Source organism: Macaca thibetana, chromosome 20 (assembly GCF_024542745.1).
Source record: "Macaca thibetana thibetana isolate TM-01 chromosome 20, ASM2454274v1, whole genome shotgun sequence".
Lineage (NCBI taxonomy): Eukaryota > Metazoa > Chordata > Mammalia > Primates > Cercopithecidae > Macaca > Macaca thibetana.
This window is the reverse complement of record NC_065597.1, coordinates 46,674,321-46,695,381: the sequence shown is the minus strand read 5'-3', so window position 1 is coordinate 46,695,381 and position 21,061 is coordinate 46,674,321. Positions and strand designations below refer to the sequence as shown.

At 43.6% G+C, this 21,061-nt stretch overlaps 1 protein-coding gene across 1 annotated transcript in view; it reads right to left on the bottom strand.

Moving 5' to 3' along the window:
• The window catches only part of VKORC1 (vitamin K epoxide reductase complex subunit 1), a 502,856-nt gene extending 482,235 nt beyond the window's left edge, over positions 1 to 20,621 (bottom strand). The window contains exon 1 of the mRNA XM_050773580.1: positions 20,618 to 20,621. The gene's annotated coding sequence lies outside the window, so the exon portion shown is untranslated. The remainder of the gene's footprint in view (positions 1 to 20,617) is intronic.
• Positions 20,622 to 21,061: the final 440 nt, after the last annotated feature.

Below are 21,061 nucleotides of genomic sequence, written 5' to 3'. Positions count from 1 at the left end.
GATAATACCAAGAGTTTGGAGTATGCTCCTTAGCCAGGGTCCAAACCAAACCAACTAAAATCAAATAGATCAAGGAGTGAGCTAGATAGAGTACTTGTTTTAACCAGCAGGCTGTTTGTTAATTCCCTACAACTAAATCTCTCTAATACCTATATATTCAACCATGTGCAGATTCTTCCTCGTTCAGCCATTGGGTCATCTAGAGTTATTCTATTATCTAGCACAACTATAGCAAGGAAACTTGAAGACTGCTGTACAACCAAAGCCTTTGCAGTAGAAGCTGCTATAGAGCCCACTACGAGGGACAAATGTCTAATCATTGCCTCATTTATGTTTACTCTAAACAATAGAAAAAGACACCTAAGAAATGATGCTCATCTGCAAGGGTGAAGGTCTCCTGGCAATATTTTCTTCACCCTATGCTGTAGGTTAACAGGAGTGAACCAACGTTCTGTCTCTGACTGTTATAGAGCAACAAAGCTACAATTAAAATTCCTCATCCACATTGGCCCTTCATCTTTTATCCCTTAAGGCATAAGGTTGGCCGTGTAGAAGACTGGCTTCAAAATACCCCACATGTAGGCCGGGTGCGGTGGCTCAGGCCTGTAATCCCAGCACTTTGGGAGGCTGAGGCGGGTGGATCACCGGAGGTCAGGAGTTTGAGACCAGCCTGGCCAACATGGCGAAACTCTGTTTCTACTAAAAATACAAAATATTAGCTGGGTGTGGTGGCTGGTGCCTGTAATCCCAGGTACTTGGGAGGTTGAGGCAGGAGAATTGCTTGAACCCAGGTGGCGGAGGTTGCAGTGAGCCGAGATCACACCACTGCAACTCCAGCCTGGGAGACAGAGCGAGACTCTGTCTCAGAAACAAAACAAAGCCAGGCACAGTGGCTCACACCTGTAATCCCAGCACTTTGGGAGGCCCAGGCTGTTGGATCACAAGGTCAGGAGTTCGAGACCAGCCTGACCGACATGGTGAAACCCCGTCTCTACCAAAAATACAAAAATTAGCTGGGTGTGGTGGTGTGCCCCTCTAATCCCAGCTACTCGGAAGGCTGAGGCAGGAGAATCGCTTGAAACTGGGAAGTGGAGGTTGCAGTGAGCTGAGATCGTGCCGCTGTACTCCAGCCTGGGCGACAGAGTGGGACACTATCTAAAAAAAAAAAAAAAGAGAGAAAGCAAAACAAAAAACAAAATATCCCACAAATAATAGTATGCCATATGAGTTTACACAAAGCCCCTTTTCCAGTCCTAATGTTCAGAGAAGCATAAGGAAGGAAAAAATTAAGAGAGTCAAGAGTCTTCTGATAGCAGAGAAGTCTTGATCTGTGATCTTGAGAAAGCTGTCCACATCTACAATATCATCTGCTTTTGGAGAGAAACTTCCCTGGTTAGCTTTACCTTAGTTCTCTACTGGGTGTGCAGTTCCAAGAGTCTGGAAGTGTTCTCCTGAGTTGTGAGATTATGAACCCAAGATTCAAGGTCCCAAGTTTTGTTACAGAGTGGTGGCAAAGACAGCCTTTCTCTGATGTTGTTTTCAGAAGACCCAAGGTCTAGGTTTTAGATTGTGAAGGGCTTGATTGTCCTCAGTCGGTGGCTCATGAAAGCTTCCTTTGCCTGGTGAAAACACTCTGGCATAATACATTACAGTTTTGCAGCATTTAGTCATATGAGAGTTTAGGAATGAAAGATACATGAGGTTCTATTATTAGGGGCACAGGCCTTGCAGTGACTATTTCATAAGGGGTCAACTTATGTTTTCCATTGGAAGTGGAACTGATTGTCATTAATCTGCAATACCTTTGACCAAGGCAATCCAATTAATTTAGTTAGCTCTGACTAGTGCTATTGTTTCTGTAATAGCTTATCTGTTCTATAACTTGTCCAGTGAAACGAGTACTTCTATCACTGGAGATTTCTCCAGAAATGTCTCACAAGGGAAACACGTTTCCTAAGGACCTTTTTGCTACTGTTGTAGCATCAGCCTTCTTGCATGGAAAACCCTTTATACAGCCAGAAAACATGCACTGAAAATGACAATTGAATGACATTCCTCTATAAATGTTCAAATGGCCCAAAAGTTGGAAGAAATGTATCTAAAGTTTTGATTGTCTTCTCAGGATTATGGGTTTAACATACCAAACATTGAACATATATATTTGTTTTGGATTATTTTATTTCTTCCAGGAGGAGTCCTGGAGTGTAGTGCTATAATAAGGGAAGCTTTAAGGATTCAGGAAGGACTAGGCAGCTGTCCACGTTCTCCATGAGTCCACACTTAACACTGAATGGATATTTTCTTAAATTCCAGTTCTGTTGCCTCAAATCAGGTATGTTGCATTGTTTATTAAATGGGTTCCCATTTGACTTAGATCATGAAGTTCATTCAAATTGCATATGTAAATGATTTCAATACTGGCTGATTTAGTATGAAAATCTGGCAGAGTATTCCCTTGATATTCAATTATTCTTGTCCTGCTTGGGTTAGCAGTTTTATAAGATAGTCAAATCTCTTCATTAGAGTTCTGGGACTTCTTACCTGGTCCAAATGAAATGACTCTAAAATTATCAGAAACTTGTATTCATAAGTGCTTATCAGGGTCCCTTCTATCCTCCCACGAACCTCCTTGAAGACACAATGTTCTAAGATTTTACTGGCTTGTGAAGACTTTCCAGAAAGTTCATAAGACTTAAGCAATTAGCTGTCGAAATGACTTAAAATAGTCATAAAGACACGATAGATAAGAAAATTTGATTATTTCTGTGGCTTACAATTATTTTACATAGTAACCACAATTATGACTTATAAGCTACCAAGACATATGTTAGGAATCAGAATTTTAGAAATCTCATGCAAATTTGGGACCTATATTAATAACATATCCATAAAATATAACTAGAATAAGGTTAAACATTATATCTTATTAGATAATGCTTCCCACATAATTTAAAATAGCAAATAAGTCTGGATGCTTTTGGATCCTTCAAGGATGCTTCAAGGAACTTCTGTAACATCCCAGAGTTAATTTGGGGTCCAAAAGACTTAATTTTAAATTTAAAATGTGATTTTTGGGAAGGATGTGACATATATTAAAGTTTTAAAACACAAGATCAAAATAGAATCACAGATCACTGTAAAATAATAGTCATTCATTTAGACAAAGTGGTAATTAAAAGGTTTTAAAAAGCAGAAACCTGTTTTTAATAGAGAGGAGACTCAGTTTTCTGAACAATGGAAAGACCTAATCAAGACAGCATGAGACAGAATCTATCTCTCCTCTTTCTTCCTTTTTTTATTTTTGCAGATTATTAGAAGACTATGCAAAAACAGTTTATTGTCTCTTACTAATGCTACATGAAAGTCTTGTTCAAAAGAAAAAAACTTTTACTTTTATATTAGTGCATTACCAATACGAAGCTAACTTTAATAAAGCCATATAAACAAATCCATCCAATCTCAGTCAGCTTTTGACCACAGTTTTTCATAACCTTTTACAATCTCTCACAATTTTTCTATTCTTTTTCTTTTTTGAGATGGAGTTTTGCTCTTGTCGCTCAGGCTGGAGTGCAATGGCAAGATCTTGGCTCACTGCAAGCTCTGCCTCCTGGGTTCAAGCGATTGTCCTGCCTCAGCCTCCCCAGTAGCTGGGATTACAGGCATGCACCACCACCCCTGGCTAATTTTGTATTTTTAGTAGATATGGGGTTTCACCATGTTGGTCAGGCTGGTCTCCAACTCTTGACCTCAGGTGATCCACCCGCCTTGGCCTCCCAAAGTGCTGGGATTACAGGCATGAACTACCGTGCCCGGGCATTCTCTTTTTCTTTACAACTTTTCATATTCACTGTTTTATCTTTTTTTATTTCTTCAATTTGAAACAATCTTTAAGTAACATTTAAACTAGACAAAATTGCTTTTTCTCTAAAAACACACATTTCATGCCTTTACAACTATATTCACCCAAAACATTGCTTTTTACACACTCTATATACAGAATTGTTTTTCTTATATCTAGCAGTTTTAATTACATATATTAGCTACCTAGCTGACAACTGGCAGCACATTCCAAGGATGCTGGTACTTCTGATCATCCTCAGCCTTTCTTCTGGTTCTGCCTTTTGCTGTGTACCATAAATGTCTTCATTATTTGGAGAAAATTTCTCACAAATAAAGTTTCACTCAAGGCATAGAACATCTATTCATTTCATTTTAGCATATTTTCTGAAGATGATCTTTGTGTCTCATAACCAAGGATGTTTATTCTTTCCAAATCTGTTTTTTTCCCCCTTCTAATGGACTGTGGCACCTTCTGCTTGTGCCAATTTGGAGTATAGGTGAAGAGTAACACACGTTGGGGTAGCCTGTTCCAGCATCTCCAAGCATTGGGTCTTTCCCTGGACTGTTCACAGACTGTTATCCCCTGTGGGCCTGGATAGGAGGGGTCCTCAGATAGTCTCAGGCCACACACATCACCAGCTGAAGGAATTACTGAAACAGGATGTGACTGTTTTTAAGGGACCCAGAGAAAGTGGGTCAGATGTAGGCAATAAAGTGTTACTGAAGGCGGCCACTTCTCAGCTCACCAGCAAACATACTGTGGGCTCTTAGGACAGGTTACAATGTGTAGTGAGCCAGTAAAAATGTTATTCATCAGACAATAGCCAAAGCTACTCTGTTCAAAGGTTGAATATCCTCCCTCCACTTGTGGAAACACCATCTCTGTTTGGGCAACAAAACACATGAGGAGACAAAGGCTCAAACGCCCCAAGTCCACATTTCTACTTTTGTCACTGCTGTCTTATTATCAGCGACATTTTCATATATTTCATTCTGTCTTTAATTTTCTATTCCACTCACTTCTATTTCTATTCATGAATCGACAGTACACTATTTTAATAATTTATAACAGAGTGAATTCACTCTTTTTTTTCCTTTTTTTCTTTTTTTTTGAGACAGAGTTTCTCTCTGTCGCCCAGGCTGGAGTGCAGTAGTATGATCTTGGCTCACTGCAACCTCTGCCTCTGGGGTTCAAGCGATTCTCCTGCCTCAGCCTCCCAAGTAGCTGGGACTACAGGCATGTGCCACCATACCTGGCTAATTTTTTATTTTTAGTAGAGATGGGGTTTCACCATGTTGGACAGGCTGGTCTTGAACTCCTGACCTCAGATGATCCGCCCACCTCAGCCTCCCAAAGGGTTGGGATTACAGGTGTGAGCCATCGTGCCTGGCCTTTTTTTTTTTTTAAATTTCAAATTGTCCCTGGAGTTTTTTGTTTATTTTTCATAGCAATACATTTTTAAGATCTTCAGAACACAAGCCCATGGTATTGTATTTGGGTCAAACTCAACATACACATTTTTTCAAAGATTATTGACTTCTCAATGTTATTGAATTTTCTTACCCAAACATTTGGTGTCATTATATTTCATTTGTATGTATCTATTTTCATGTTTTTCAGAAATATTTTACACCAATTTCTTACAAATTTATTAAACATAATTTTCTGCCAATTTTTTTGCATTGATGAACATAGTCACATGACATTCTCATTCATTCTATTAATGCAATTAATTTCATCAATGAATTTCTTAATATTGAGTCATACTTCCCTTTAAAACATAAACAGAGATTGAATATGCATTAATATACTGATGCAATGGTTTCTAATATTTAATATTTTTACTCTTAAATGTATATGTTTTGTTTGTCTAGAGTATTCCTTTTTTTTTTTCTTTGAGACGGTGTCTCACTCTGTCACCCAGGCTGGCATGCAGTGGTGCAATCTCAGCTCACTGCAAGTTCTGCCTCCTGGGTTCAAGCCATTCTCCTGCCTCAGCCTCCCGAATAGCTGGGACTACAGGCACCAACCACCACAACTGGATAATTTTTTATATTTTTAGTAGATAAGGGGTTTCACCGTGTTAGCCAGGATGGTCTCTATTTCCTGACCTCGTGATCCGCCCGCCTCGGCCTCCTAAAGTGCTGAGATTACAAGTGTGAGCCACTGCGCGCCGGGCCTTGTCTATAGTATTCTATATGGCTAAATCTAGGCAAGGTTCTGGTATCACCTTTATATACCCTTCCTAAAAACGATTTCAGGAAAGACTGCCCTCTCTATAACTCTCAAGTAGTTTAAGTAGCATTGGTTTATTGATTACTTTATCAGTAGAATTTCCCTCTCAACTACATAAACTTGGTGCTTGTGCGAGAGGAAATTCCTTATTGAATGTATTTGTTTCTTCTATGAATATTGTTCAGTTTAGAGTCTATCTCTATTGAGTTACATTTTGATAAAACATATATTCCAAACACACACACACACACAAACACACTTACGTATATATGCAATCTACATGTGCGTATCAACTTGTGTTGAATTACACAGATGTCTCTATTTTGTCAATGTTGAACCTCACATTCTTCCTGGCACTGTAATCTGTTGACAAATCCTTCTTAGGTTACTTGTGTGATCCCATTTCTCTGTTTATAATTCAATGATTGCTCATTTAAAGAATTTGGGGAGTAACAGAAAATTAGAGTTTCAGCAAAAACACATCCCAGGAGGCACAGAATCCAGCACCCACCGTGCTTCATTGTCATCCCCTTCTGTCTCAGACTCCGCATTTTCTGCTCCCTCCAGGACAGCCCCTGTCTGCCTCAAAGGATCATGGAAAAGCAGAGCCTCTCCAGGCACTGTCATCTCTCTGGAGGTGCTGCAGGGAAGTTGTCAATTACCAAAAACAGGTAATTGTAACTGGGACAAAGTTTTTCAGAAATATTTTCAGTTCCCCAAGTGTATACTGTCATTATTGCCACAGGTAACGTACAATTGCAGTTCTGTGGGGAGGTGAGGTCACAGGATCCCAAGACCATATCTCTGACCTGGCCGCCTCCCTCCACACCCTCACTGGCCATCCTGACAGTCACTGAGTTCCACAGCCCTGCAGCAGGGAGGCGCCTGGTGGGTGTGTTACATGTTGATCTATGAGAGAGCGCCTGCCAGGGGAGGAAGTGTATCAGGAAGTGGGGGAAATGCTCTAGTGTGGAAAGGGGACTCCACTGGGCCAGAAACTGACCAGTGCCAAGGCCGTGTGGGGAAGGGAATAATTGCCGGGTCATGAGCTAAATTGTGAAGAGGGAGCAAAGTTCTAAGAACATGAGCCAGTCCCCAACTATGGGCGGCTCATTTAACTTAACAAAATCCTCGTGCTTGTCATTGTTGGTTTTTGATGCAAATCTGTTTTTAAATGTTTTTCATTTTATTTTTCTTTTTTAGTTTGAGATGGAGTTTTGCACTGTTACCCAGGCTGGAGTCAAATGGCAATCTCAGCTTACTGCAACCTCTGCCTCCCGAGTTCGAGCGATTCTTCCGCCTCAGCCTCCTGAATAGCTGGGATTACAGGTGCACGCCACCATGCCTGGCTAATTTTTTGTTTTTTGTTTTTAGTAGAGATGGGGTTTCGCCATGTTGGCCAAGATTGTCTCAAAGTCCTGATCTCAGGTGATCCACCAGCCTCAGCCTCCCAAAGTTTGGGATTACAGGCCTGAGCCAGTGTCTGGCCCCAAAAATCTGTTTATGTTGATCTTTCTTGTCTAAGATCTCCTTACCTGTTAAATGGGAATAATGCATTTTTTAAAAGTTTACTAGAATAATTTGGAAATTCATCTGCTAGTTGTTCTATCATTTCCACAAGAGTCAGAGATTTCCAGGATAAGTGGAAGCATTTCTACAGTTCCTTCATGCCTGTGATAATGTATAAGATGTAGCTGACTAAATTATCTTATTCTTCTCAAAAGTATTAAACAGAGGGCTTTAACCTACTGTAATACCTAACTTTGTTTGAACATGGATAGACTCTCCCTTAGCTACCTAACCTTGTTTTAATATGAATAGACTCTCCCCTAGATGAGAAAAATGGATGGACTCCATTTGGCTCCTTCATTTGCAAGACATCGAGGACTCCTTACCCACCCCCTTCCTCAAGGAGCTAACTTGTGTAAGCTGAGTCTCAGCCTATCAAAGAGTCCAATTAACTGATAAGGTGCTGAGGCAAACTGGTGTCCACAGTTCCCAGCAATGTACTCAGAGATGGTACCATAAAGCCCCCGCATTTGTCTGGTAGATAATGCTCAGAGCCCCCTCACCTATCACCTTATGATGAATTTAAAGCCCCTGCACCTGGAACTGTTTGTTTTCCTGTAACCATTTGTCTTTTTAACTTTTTTTTTCTTATTTGTCTGTTTCTCTTCTTTAAAGTTGCTGCAGCTAGAATCCCCCTCCCCACTTTAAACCAAAGTATAAAAGAAAATCTAGCCCCTTCTTCGGGGTCGAAAGAACTTCGAGCGCTAGCCATCTCTCGCTCGCAGGCTAATGAAGGACTCCTGAATTTGCCTTAAAGTGTGGCGTTTTGCCCTAACTCACTTGGGTACAACATTTGGAGGCCCCAGCGAGATAACTTGCCACTGGGTGAGGGCCGGGCTTGCTCCGGGCTCCCCCGGATAGACAGCCAGCTTACAGGGGAGGCAACACCTGAAAAAGTTCCAGGTGCCCAAAAGGCGACAGTCTTCTGGAGGAGCGCGGATCGACTACTGGTGTGTGCCCACAAAATTCAACCTTGGAGTCCTCAGCTTCTGGCCCTGAGGAGGTAAGTCAGATCTGGCTTTGGTTTGATGAGAGAGAAGCGGCCCTGATGAGGGTGCCTCTTTCTTTGACTCTGCCCGCAGTCCAGGACGCTGGAGGACAGAGCCTTAGTTTTCTGTTAGGCGACTTTGGTTCTGGTTTGGTGAGAGGGAACCGTTCCTGATGAGGACGTCTCTCTCTGACTCTGTCCATAGGCCAGGACGCTGGAGGACAGAGGCTTGGTTTCTGGCAGACCAGCCTCTCCATTAAGACTAGTTTCTCCCTCCCTCCCTCTCTTTCTTTCTTTTTCTCTCTCTCTCTCTTTCCCCTCCTCCCCCTTTCTCTATCTCTGCTTCTCTTGTTCAGGTCCCCCAGAGACTTCTGTTCAGAACGGGAATAAAAAAATTGTGATAAACTCTGTGTGAAAGTGCATATGAATGAGGCATTCAAGGGCATGCCCTTGAATCTCCATTTTGTAGCTCCATGGCGAAAGCTATGGAGTTTGAGTGGGCCCTCACCTGCGGTTCCCTGACGACCTCATAAGGCTTAAAGGCAGCATCAGACATAGCTCGATCCAAGCCAGGGTTTATACCGGCCTGCCTATGCTAAGAGGAGCCTAAGTCCCCCCAGAGGGAGTGGCCAGGCGGGCATCTGACTGATCCCATCACGGGACCCCCTCCCCTTGTCTATAAAAACTGCCATAATTGTTCATATACCCTAGGGTCCATTGCCTGATTTCTGTCTATTGCTTGTTTTATGTTTATCGTCCTGTTTGGTGTCTATTGTCCTGTTTAGTGTTTGTCAAAGTTTCATATGTCAGGTTGTCGATACTGCCCAAGACCTCTGGGCAAGGACTTCTTCAGGGTCCTTAATGCTGATTTTTTTTTTATCACAAGAGGTAAAATTTCTCATCAGTCGTTTGGCCATCCCAGTCCTGCCTTTTCTATCAGAAACAAATCAGGTATTGTTACGGGAATGAGTGTGGGGAACATTCGCCCATTTGGGATTTCTGGTACCATAAAGGTTGCTGGAGTTTAGATTGTCACACCCCACGTCTGAGTGACTGCACTACCTCCAGATTAGACCAGTGGTGGATTCAAAATAGCCATCCTGCTGACCTCCTTGCTCATCTCTTCTGTCATCCTGTAACTTTTCCCGTGCCCTTAAATAGGGCACTGTGCAAAGAAGCCTACGCCCGAACTGCTTTACTCCATCTGGACTCTTATTGTATTTCCCTGTGGCTACTCTCCTACCTTAAGGAAGATCCAAGTGGCCCCTTTCCTCCTCATCTTCACCCTTTACCCCATACATCTCGTTTTACTGTGTCACGGCAAGTCCAGCATCTCCAAGACTTGGCTCTACTCTCCCACCTCAAACCCTTCAAAGAAAAGGCTGAGTTTGAACTCTTTGCCTTTGCGTCGTGGAGACACCAAAAGTATTTAGGCTACAGGTCAAGGGAAAGAGGGAGGTCGTCTAGGTCCGTCTGGCCAAGGAGCCCTCAGGCCAGCCCCTAGTCCCCCTCCCTAAACCTTTTTTTTTTTTTTTTTTTGAAGGAGCCTCTCTTGCCCAGGCTGGAACGCAGTGGCCAGATCTCAGATCAGTGCAAGCCCGCCTCCCGGGTTTCACGCCATTCCTCAGCCTCCCGAGTAGCTGGGACTAAACCACTTAAATGGTCTCGATCAGTGAAAACAACCCACCGCGCCCGGCCTCTAAACCTTAAAGCTACAGAAAACAACCCACATGTGGCAGGAAGTGCTGGCTATAGTTGTTTTCCTACTCCTTCTGGTTATGTTCTTTCTGTTCTTCCGATACTGCAGCCCTCCAGGTAGTGAATTTCTCTGTCTGTGCTGGGTTTAATATCTGCTCAAAACCTAGTTAAATTGCCTCCAAGATAGGAAACTCCTCTTCCCGGCCCTGTAGGGATTGGAACCCTCTCCAATGTATGTTGCAGAATTTCTCTCTAGGCTTCTCAGAGGATTATGGAGTCCGCCTTAAGAAAGGAAAACTCTGGACACTCTGTGAAGTAGAAAGGCCACAGTTTGGAAACGGATGGCCCCCAGAAGGGTCACTTAATCCCACAACTGTTCAGGCTGTGTGGCGGGTCATTCCTGGAACTCCCGGTCACCCTGATCAGTTTCCATACATTGATAAGTGGCTGAGTTTGGTCAGGAGCCCTCCTCCATGGCTCCACTCATGCGCCATTCATATTTCAACCTCCAAGGTCCTTTCGAGCCAGACCACACTTTCACCTCGACCCTCAGCTCCTCCTGTATTGCCTCCTTGTGAAGAAGAGGAGAGTCTTCCTCACCCAGCGCTGCAGCCTTGTAACCCTCCTGTTCCCTTAGAATCTTCCCTTATCTCCTCAACTATGTCCCCTGTGGGCTCTCCACCTATTGCCTCTCAATTGTGGCCATGGCAGGAGAAGGTAGCCCCTCTTCTGCCACTGAGAGAGGTACAAGTCCCTCTGGGTGATGAGCGCTCAGCTCCATTCTTGGTTTACATCCATTTCTCTACTTCTGACCTGTATAACTGGAAAGTTCATAATCCCCCCTTTTCTGAAAAGCCCCAGGTGTTGACCTCACTGGTGCAGTCTGTGCTCTGGACTCATCAGCCCACCTGGGATGACTGTCAACAGCTTCCTTTGACCCTTTTCACCTCTGAAGAGAGGGAACATATCCAAAGAGAGGCCGGAAAGCATTTCCTCACATCAGACAATAGGCCGGAAGAAGAAGCTAGAGACCTTCTTGAGGAGGTCTTTCCCTCTACCCAGCCAACTGGGACCTGAACTCCTCAGGTGGGAAGAGAGCTTTAGACGATTTTCACTGGTATCTCCTGGCGGTTATCAAGGGAGCCGCTTGGAAACCCATAAACTTGTCTAAGATGACTGAAGTTGTTCAGGGGCCTGATGAGTCACTGGGAGTGTTTTTAGAACACCTCCAGGAGACCTATCAGACTTACACCCCTTTTGACCTGGCAGCTCCTGAAAATAGCCATGCTCTTAATTTGGCATTTGTGGTTCAGGCAGCCCCGGATATTAAAAGAAAGCTCCAAAAACCGGACAGATTTGCTGGGATGAATATCAGTCAGCTTTTAGAGATAGCTCAAAAAGTTTTTGACAATCGAGAGTTTGAACAACAAAAACAGGCAGCTCAGGCAACTAAAAAGGCCGCTGATAAAGCACCCAAAAGACAAGCAGAAATCTTGGTGGCGGTCATCCAGGAAGCCAAGAAGGGAAGGCCCCTATCACAGAAAAATGGCCAGGGAACCCCGGGTCCCCGCCAGAAAGGCAAGACAGGTGAATGGGCTCCCCTGGAGAAAACCAATGCACTTATTGTAAGCAGACTGGACACTGGAAAAAAGAATGCCCATTACTACTAGAAGAAAAACCAGAAAAGAAAAAAGTCCTCACCCTCCCCACAACGGAAGAGTCAGATGAGTGACGGGACCAGGGCTCCCTCTTTCTTGGCTCCCGGGAGCCCATGGTGACCGCTACAGTGGGGGGCCAGCCTGTATACTTCCTAATAGATACGGGGGCAGAGCACTCCATACTGCAGACACCCTTGGGCAGTATCTCTAATAAAACAATGGCCGTACAAGGGGCTACTGGAGCTATTCAAGAATATCCCGTCACACACTCACGAGAAGTGAGTTTGGGACAGAAAAGAGTAACTCACTGATTTCTTGTGGTCCCAGAGTGCCCTTTTCCCCTCCTCTGATGAGACCTACTCCATAAGTTACAGGCCTCTATCTCCTTCTCAGCCCAGCAGGCTCACCTCAAACTGGGAGACACCACGTCCCCCACTGCCCAACTCCTGCTAACTACCCCTCTGTCAGAGGAATGTCTTTTAGTTTCACCATCACAACCACTGGGGAATAACACTAATCCTCTCCTATTGGACTTATAGACACTCTTTCCCTGAGTCTGGGCTTAGTCAAACCCCCCAGGACTGGCTAAGCACCATCCACCAGTGGTTGTAGAACTCCTGGCCACCACCTTGCCAGTCCAGATAAAGCAATATCCTATGAGTCAGCGGGCTAGATGGGGGATCCATCCCCATATTCAGCGACTGTTACAAGCTGGCATACTCACACCATGTCAGTCTGCTTGGAATACTCCATTTTTGCTGGTACAGAAACCCAAAACAAATGATTGCCCGCTGGTACAGGACTTAAGGGTAGTTAACAAATGGACCGTTACCCTCCATCTGACTGTCCCTAATCCTTATACTCTATCTACTCAGCCTGCTCCCACCAGAGCATACAGTATACACTGTCCTTGACCTAAAGGATGCCTTTTTTGCTATTCCTCTCATCCTGAGAAGCCAACCAATCTTTGCTTTTAAATAGACAGATCCTGGCTCAGGAGACACCACCCAGTTAACCTGGACTCAGTTGCCTCAAGGTTTTAAAAATTCCCCCACTCTTTTTGGGGAAGCCCTCCAGCAGGATCTCGTGCCATTCCGAGGCAGTCACCCTAACTGTCCTCTTCTTCAGTACGTTGATGATCTTTTATTAGCTACTGAAACTACTGACAGCTGCCTGCAACATACTAGGGACCTGCTTTACCATCTTCAGCAGCTCAGGTATCTAGTCTCGGCCAAGAAGGCCCAGCTTTATCTTCCCAGAGTGTCCTACCTGGAATATGAGATAAACCAAAGAAAAAGGGCACTCACCAGTGCCTGGAAAGAAGCCATCTTACAAATCCCCACTCCCACCACCAAGAGACAGGTACGTGAATTCCCGGGGCCTGTGGGATACTGTTGTCTATGGACATCACGGTTCGTGGAGATTGCCAAGCCCCTGGACACCGCTACAGGAGGGAATGGCCCACTAATTCAGACTGACACAGAAGAACAGGCTTTTCAAAACCTGAAAAAGGCATTAACCGAGGCCCCCACTCTAGCCCTCCCTAATATTCAAAACCATTTCACCATTTTGTCGTGAAAGCCAGGGAGTTGCTAACGGGTGCTCACTCAGACTTTAGGACCCTGGGGACGCCCAGTAGCCTATTTGTCTAAGAGACTGGACCCTGTGGCCTCTGGATGGCCAAGTTGTCTGTGAGCTGTAGCAGCAACAGCAAGCCTAGTCCAGGAGGCTGATAAGTTGACCTTAGGCCAGAATTTAACCCTACGGCTCCTCTTGCCATAAAGACTCTGCTACGAAGTGCTTCTGGCAAATGGATGTTGAATGCTCACATCCTAGAGTATCAGAGTTTACTGTTAGATTAGCCTCGTGTGACTTTCTCTCCCACAAGGTGTTTAAATCCAGCTACTTTACTGCCTGATCCAGACTTCCCTACACCCATCCATGATTGCCAGGAATTGTTAGAAACTATGGAAACTGGCTGACCCGATCTCCAAGATGTGCCCCTAAAAAGGCAGATGCCACCGTGTTTACAGATGGTAGCAGCTTCCTCGAACAGGGAGTACGAAAGGCTGGTACAGCCGTTACTATGGAGACAGATATTCTTTAGGCCCAAGCTCTGCCAGCTGGCACCTCACCACAGAGAGCTGAGTTGGTTGCCCTCACACAGGCTCTCTGATGGGGTAAGTATGAATGTATTAACATCTACACTGACAGCTGGGCGCAGTGGCTCATGCCTGTAATCCCAGCAATTGAGGAGGCTGAGGCAGGCGGATCAGAGACCATCCTGGCTGACACGGTGAAACCCCGTCTCTACTAAAAATACAAAAAATTAGCCAGGCCTGGTGGCAGGTGCCTGTAGGCCCAGCTACTCAGGAGGCTGAGGCAGGAGAATGGCATGAACCCGGGAGGCAGAGCTTGCAGTGAGCTGAGATCGCATCACTGCACTCCAGCCTAGGCGACAGAGCGAGACTCCATCTCAAACAAACAAACAAACAAACAAACAAAAAACAAAGAAAATCATTTACACTGACAGTAGATATGCATTTGCTACTGTGTATATGCATGGAGCCACCTATCAAGCACGCGGGCTACTCATCTCAGCAGGAAAGACTATCAAAAACAAAGAAGAAATTCTAGCCCTGGCTCCCTCAGCAGGTGGCTGTAATCCACTGCAAAGGACATCAAAGAGAAGACATGGCCATTGCCTGTAAACTTACTGCCAGCAGTCTCCTTTCCACAACCTGATTTACTCAATCGTCCCGTATACTCGGCAGAGTAGGAGAAACTGGCTTCAGATCTCAGGCCAATAAAAATCAAAAAGGTTGGTGGATTCTTCCTTACTCCAGAATCTTCATACTCAAGCTCTCGGGGAAACTTTAATCAGTCTACTGCATTCTACCACCCATTTGGGAGGAGCAAAACTGGCCCAGCTCCTCAGGAACCGTTTTAAGATCACCCACCTTCAGAACTTAGCGATCAAGCAGCCCTCTGGTGTACGGCTTGCACTCAGGTAAACGCCAAGCAACGTCCTAAACCCAGCTCAGGCCACCGCCTCTGAGGAAACTCACCAGGAGAAAGGTGGGAAATTGACTTTACAGAAATAAAACCACACTGGGCTGGGTACAAATACCTTCTGGTACTAGTAGACACTTTCTCCGGATGGACTGAGGCATTTGCAACCAAAAACAAGACTGCCACCATGGTAGTTAGGTTTTTACTCAATGAAATCATCCCTCGACATGGGCTGCCTGCTGCCATAGGGTCTGATAATGGTCCAGTCTTCACCTCGACCATAGCTCAGTCGGTCAGTAAAGCATTAAACATTCAATGGAAGTTCCATTGTGCTTATCGACTCCAGAGTTCTGGGCAGGTAGAATGCATGAACCACACCCTAAAAAGTACTCTTACAAAATTAATCTTAGAAACTGGTGAGAATTGGGTAAGACTCTTTCCTTTAGCCTCCTTAGAGTGAGATACACTCCTTACCGGAAGGGTTTTTCACCTTTTGAAATCATGTATGGGAGGGCACCACCTATCTTGCCTAAGCTAAGGAATACTCATTTAGAAGAAATATCACAAGCTAATTTATTACAGTACCTACAGTCTCTCCAACAGGTGCGAGATATCATCCAGCCACTCGTCCGGCGAACTCATCCCAATCCAGTTCCTGACCACATGGGGCCTTGCCACTCATTCCAGATGGGTGACCTGGTGTTTGTTAAAAAGTTCCGGAAAGAAGGACTCACTCCTCCTTGGAAAGGACCTCATACTGTCATCCTCACCACGCTGACGGCTCTGAAGGTGGATGGCATTCCTGCTTCGATTCATCACTCCCGCATCAAAAAGACAAACAAAGCCCAGCAAGAAACATGGGTTCCCAAGCCTGGGCCAGGCCCCTTAAAACTGGGTTTAAGTCAAGTAAAGCCATTAGATTAATTCCTTTTATTTACCTCTCCTGTCTGTTTCCACCTGATATGCCCTCCGCGCCCCTTACTATTCCTTTCTCCTCACTTCTTTCGCAACAGGACATGTATTTGCAAACACTACTTGGAAGACAGGAACCTCCAAGAAAGTCTCTTTTGCAGTCGATTTATGTGCTTTGTTCCCAGAACCTGCCCATACCCATGAATAACAACGAAAGCTGCCAGTCATAGGAGCAGGAAACGTTGACCTTGCTGCAGGATTTAGATACTCTGTCAACCAGACTGGATGTGGGAGCTCCAAAGGTGCAGAAAAAGGACTCCAAAATGTTGACTTTTACCTCTGTCCTGGAAATCACCCTGACTCTAGTTGTCGAGATACTTACCAGTTTTTCTGCCTTGACTGGACATGTGTAACTTTAGCCACTTATTCTGGGGGATTAACCCCATCTTCAACTCTTTCCATTGCTCGTGCTTCCCATCCTAGACTGTGTAGTACAAAAATTGCAATCCTCTTACTATAACCGTTCATAACCCTAATTCAGCTCAATGGTACTACAGTATGTCATGGGAATTAAGGCTTTATATCCTGGGATTTGATGTTGGAACTATGTTCACCATCCAGAAAAAAATCCTGGTCTCATGGAGCCCTCCTAAGCCAATTGGGCCTTTAACTGATCTAGGCGACCCTATGTTCCAAAAACACCCAGATAAGGTCAATTTAACTGTTCCGCTGCCATTCCTAGTTCCTAAACCCCAACTGCAATGACAACATCTCCAACCCAGCCTGATGTTCATACTAGGTGGGCTACATCACCTCATTAATCTCACCCAGCCTAAACTAGCTCAAGATTGTTGGCTATGTCTAAAAGCCAAACCCCCTTACTATGTGGGATTAGGAGTAGAAGCCATGCTTAGAAGTGGCCCTCTATTTTGTCGTGCATGACCCCGTGCCCTCACACTAGGAGACGTGTCTGGGAATGCTTCTTGTCTAATTAGCACCGGATATAACTTTCCTGCTTCTCCATTTCGGGTTACTTGTAATCAGTCCCTGCTTACTTCCTTAAGCACTTCAGTCTGTTACCAGGCACCTAACAATACCTGGTTAGCCCGCACCTCCGGTCTCACTCACTGTATCGATGGGACTGAACCAGGACCTCTCTTGTGCGTGTTAGTTCATGTACTTCCCCAGCCATACATGTACAGTAGACCGGAAGGACAACTCCTCATCTCTCCCCCTGGATTGCATCCCAGGTTTCGCTGAGGTTTTCCAGTCCACAAGTAGGAGAGGCCGAATAAGTCACGCGGGCTCCTGCTCGGCAGCGGACTTTTATGCATTGGTACTGGAAGGGGGAGGGCAGTGGGTGGGATAAGGGCGTGATAGGGGCGTCTCCATAGGCATGGCCAGGTAAGTTTCAATCTCTTAGGATTGACGTCACCTGGCGCATGCTCCCGTTGATCTGCATCTTCCCAGGCCCGGGCTGCATTTTCCCGGCCCGGGAAAGTTGGTGAGGAAGAACCCGGAAGCAACATGGATTGTGCCTTCTTGTTCACCTTCCTCCATCTTGTCCTTTCTCCCTCACCCAAACAGTGAACACCTCTGCACTGATGACTGCCTGCTTTCCCACGGTCAGCCCGTTTGTGCTCATGAACCGCCATCCCAGGATACCCAGGCTGGGCTCTGCGTGCTGTGGAGAGAATACACAGTTTCCTAAGCTGGTCAGATAGTTCTTCGATTTATGTGGATTGTCTTCTTTCTATACAATGAATGGCCATTTGTTGATTTCTTCCTGCAGAAGGTTAAGCACCACAATTGGCAGACAATTGCAAAGTGTGTGTGAGACTCAGAATCCGTCTTTGCCCTTCAAGGATTTTTCATGTATCATAAACGATAGTTACAGATGAAATGTTTTGCAAAGTGCTTTCATAATTTTCATTTTGTTAATGTTGCAATGGAGAAGTTTAGAGGCAAATTATTCATTAAATGTGGGCCTCTAATAATTTGGAATAATGCAACTTTAAACCAATTAATAAAAAATTTATGAAATTAACTGGGCACAGCAGTGTAAGAAAAGTAATGAAATAAAGCTTTAAGTGATGATCAATGAAGAAAGTGAGAAGAAAGTCATAGTTCACACCCTTTTCTGTTTTGAATTAATCTTCATTTTTTTCCCATTTTCAAGTTGTAGAATTTTATTTTTGTCCTTGATGATTATACTTTATTTTAATGAGACTAGTTTTGATTATTTAAAAAGAATTCTGTCCTATAATTTTTCTGATGTGTAGACCCTATGTTCATGCTTCTTATATTTTTATGAAGATTTTCTCTCTTTTGGTTTTGAAGGAGCATTCTCTGCTCCTTCACCTGAACGTTCAGCCTTTTAATCCAGAGTAATTGTATAAAATTTGGTATTTATTCCACATATTCTGTTGTTTGTATGTTTTTGTAATTTATACTTAATATTTTGAGTTTAAAATTTTTGCTACTTATATCATTCTACTGTTGTTTCTTCTATTTTTGAATAAAATCTAGACGCAGACTTTTCTAAAAGGTAAGAAGGAAAAGCAGCCGTTCTACCACCAGGCCTGGGATAGAGTTGGAGGGAAAATAATGTATCAGATCCTTCAGGATGTTAAAGACCAGGTTTTGTCATTTTACCTTAAATTCATTGTTTCTTTAATGAATGCAAGCTTTTTTTTTTTTTTTTTTTTTTTTTTTAAATTGCAAGTCTAGTCGAATAGACCAAATGTTCCTACTTCTAAAATAAGCTACAAGTCATCTTTTTCTATGAAAATGTGACCTGGTGCCACAGCGAAACTTTCTCTAATAGCAGCCGTATCATCAGCCGGTGGCAGCAAAGAAATGCTAATTTCTGGCATCCCATGGGCTCCTATTGAAGCAACTTCATAAAGCATGAAGATATATATTCTTCTGAAGTTTCAAACAAATAAAAATGATCATTGTGCTTGTGGGTCTTGTACCTTTCAATATATACATAAATGATGGCAAATTAACAAATAAAAGCAGGTCCTTGATTTCCAATAAAATAATAAGGCAGAGGGTTGGCAGTGAAAAGAAAAATGTTTAGAATGGAAAAAAAGTTACAAAATCATGTTAGCATTCACAAAAAAGATCATGCGGAGATCAGATCCATACTGACTAAACATTGAAAATTCAGCTACAATCCAAAGAACCCTGTAGAGTCCAAAGGCATGCATGCCAAGCTGATGGCAGATTGTACCACTGCTCTCCACCCTGGCTGACAGAACAAGACACTGTCTCAAAAAGATAAAAGAAGCTTAGCCTAAATTTTTATTTTATAAAATATAATGTAAGTGAAAAATTTAGAATAAGTATTACATGGAATATAATCAAATAAAATTAATGATAAAATAGAGCTTACTGCAGTGTTAAAAATGTGAAAATATATACTTAATATTAAAAAATAAACAGTATTTAAAACTTCATAGAGATTTTTAAAAAGTCTACATTCTAAGACAAACAACTTTACACTAATTAGAAAACTTAGAGGAAAAAGTGATTTCTGTCAAATAAGATACCTAATACATACATTATGTCAAAACTTAAAACTAAGCAAGCGTAAGTCATGAATTTGCATGTATAATTAATATACAGGTACACAAAATGATTGAGAATGGTTCATTTCAGAAATACAGGACACGCCAATGAGAGAATCAGCTCATATTATGACATATGAGATGAAAAATTAAATGAGATAACAGCATTCACTGAGTAAATCACTTCTTGCCTTTGTAATTTTATAAGTAAATTAACTTAGAAAAATATTTTACCAGAGAATGTTTTAATTATTGGTGATAACAACACATGAGGATATAGGAATAAAACATAAATGACCAATGAGCACGTGAAAAGACACTCAGAATTTTTATTCATTAGGGAAATTCAAATCAAAACCGCAATGAAGTGTTAGTTGACACCCACTAGGATGGCCATACTCAAGAAGACAGAGAAACAGAACTAATAGAATGAATATCTACATCTATATATCAAGGTTTACATATTTTTTCACCCATATGTGTGTGTGTGTGTGTGTTTATTGAATAAAGCTATTTACAGTAGTGTCTCAGCAGAAGGCCTTCCCTGCCCCCTCCAGGCTCTGGATTAGAGAATCTTGTTCTTTTTTTTTTTTTCTTTTGAGATGAATTTTCTTTCTTGTTGCCCAGGCTGGAGTGAAATGGCGTGGTCTTGGCTCACTGCAACTTCCGCCTCCCGGGTTCAAGCAGTTCTCCTGCTTCAGCCTCCCAAGTAGCTGGGATTACAGGCACCCACCACTATGCCCGGCTAACTTTTTTTGTATTTTTAGTAGAGACGGGGTTTCACCACATTAGCCAGGCTGATCTTAAACTCCTGACCTCAGGTGACCTGCCTGCCTTGACCTCCCAAAGTGCTGGGATTATAGGTGTGAGCCACCGTGCCCAGCTTAGAGAACGTTTTGCTCCTGCACTCACTCCAGTCCAGCACTGGTCCTTGTTCACAGTGTGGTGCGCCTGCCTTTCACCTAGGGAAATGGAACACATTACCTCATCAACACCTCTTTGCCAATCTCTTGTCTCTGCTCTGCAGACTTTTGAGCCATGATCTGAGGAGTGAACGTGATGGGTCACTGGGTTTCTGACAACCGAACACCTGGTTCTGCTCAGGACAGGCCAGACCCACATGACATCACCCCCCCTGCACAAACACACATAGGGAGGTGGGGTGTGACTATCCAGGTGGGATTAGGGTGGTGGCCAGACATTGATTGGCCTGCTCTCAGCTGCCAGTGTTACCTTCGAGTACCTCCTGAACATGGCCAGAGGTGATGGTGTTGAGGACTGACCCAACGTCAGCAGCTTCAGAAAAACCTATCATTCAGGGTTTTCTGGTGCCGGAACTATAGGAAATTGGGATCAGCAGGATAACATCTAATTCTCTTTAGTGTCTTCAGCCAAGTAAGCTGGGGAGAGACTGTTTGTAGAATGTGGGTGCCTGGTTTCCAGTGTTGCAAGTTCTGTTGGGGTCTATTGTCAAGGAAGTGAGGTCACTCTTTGGGGTCCCTTACCTGGGGCTACTCCTGAAGGGATCTTCTGTTGCCCTCAGCACTCCTAGTTCTCAAACCTTCAAGTGACA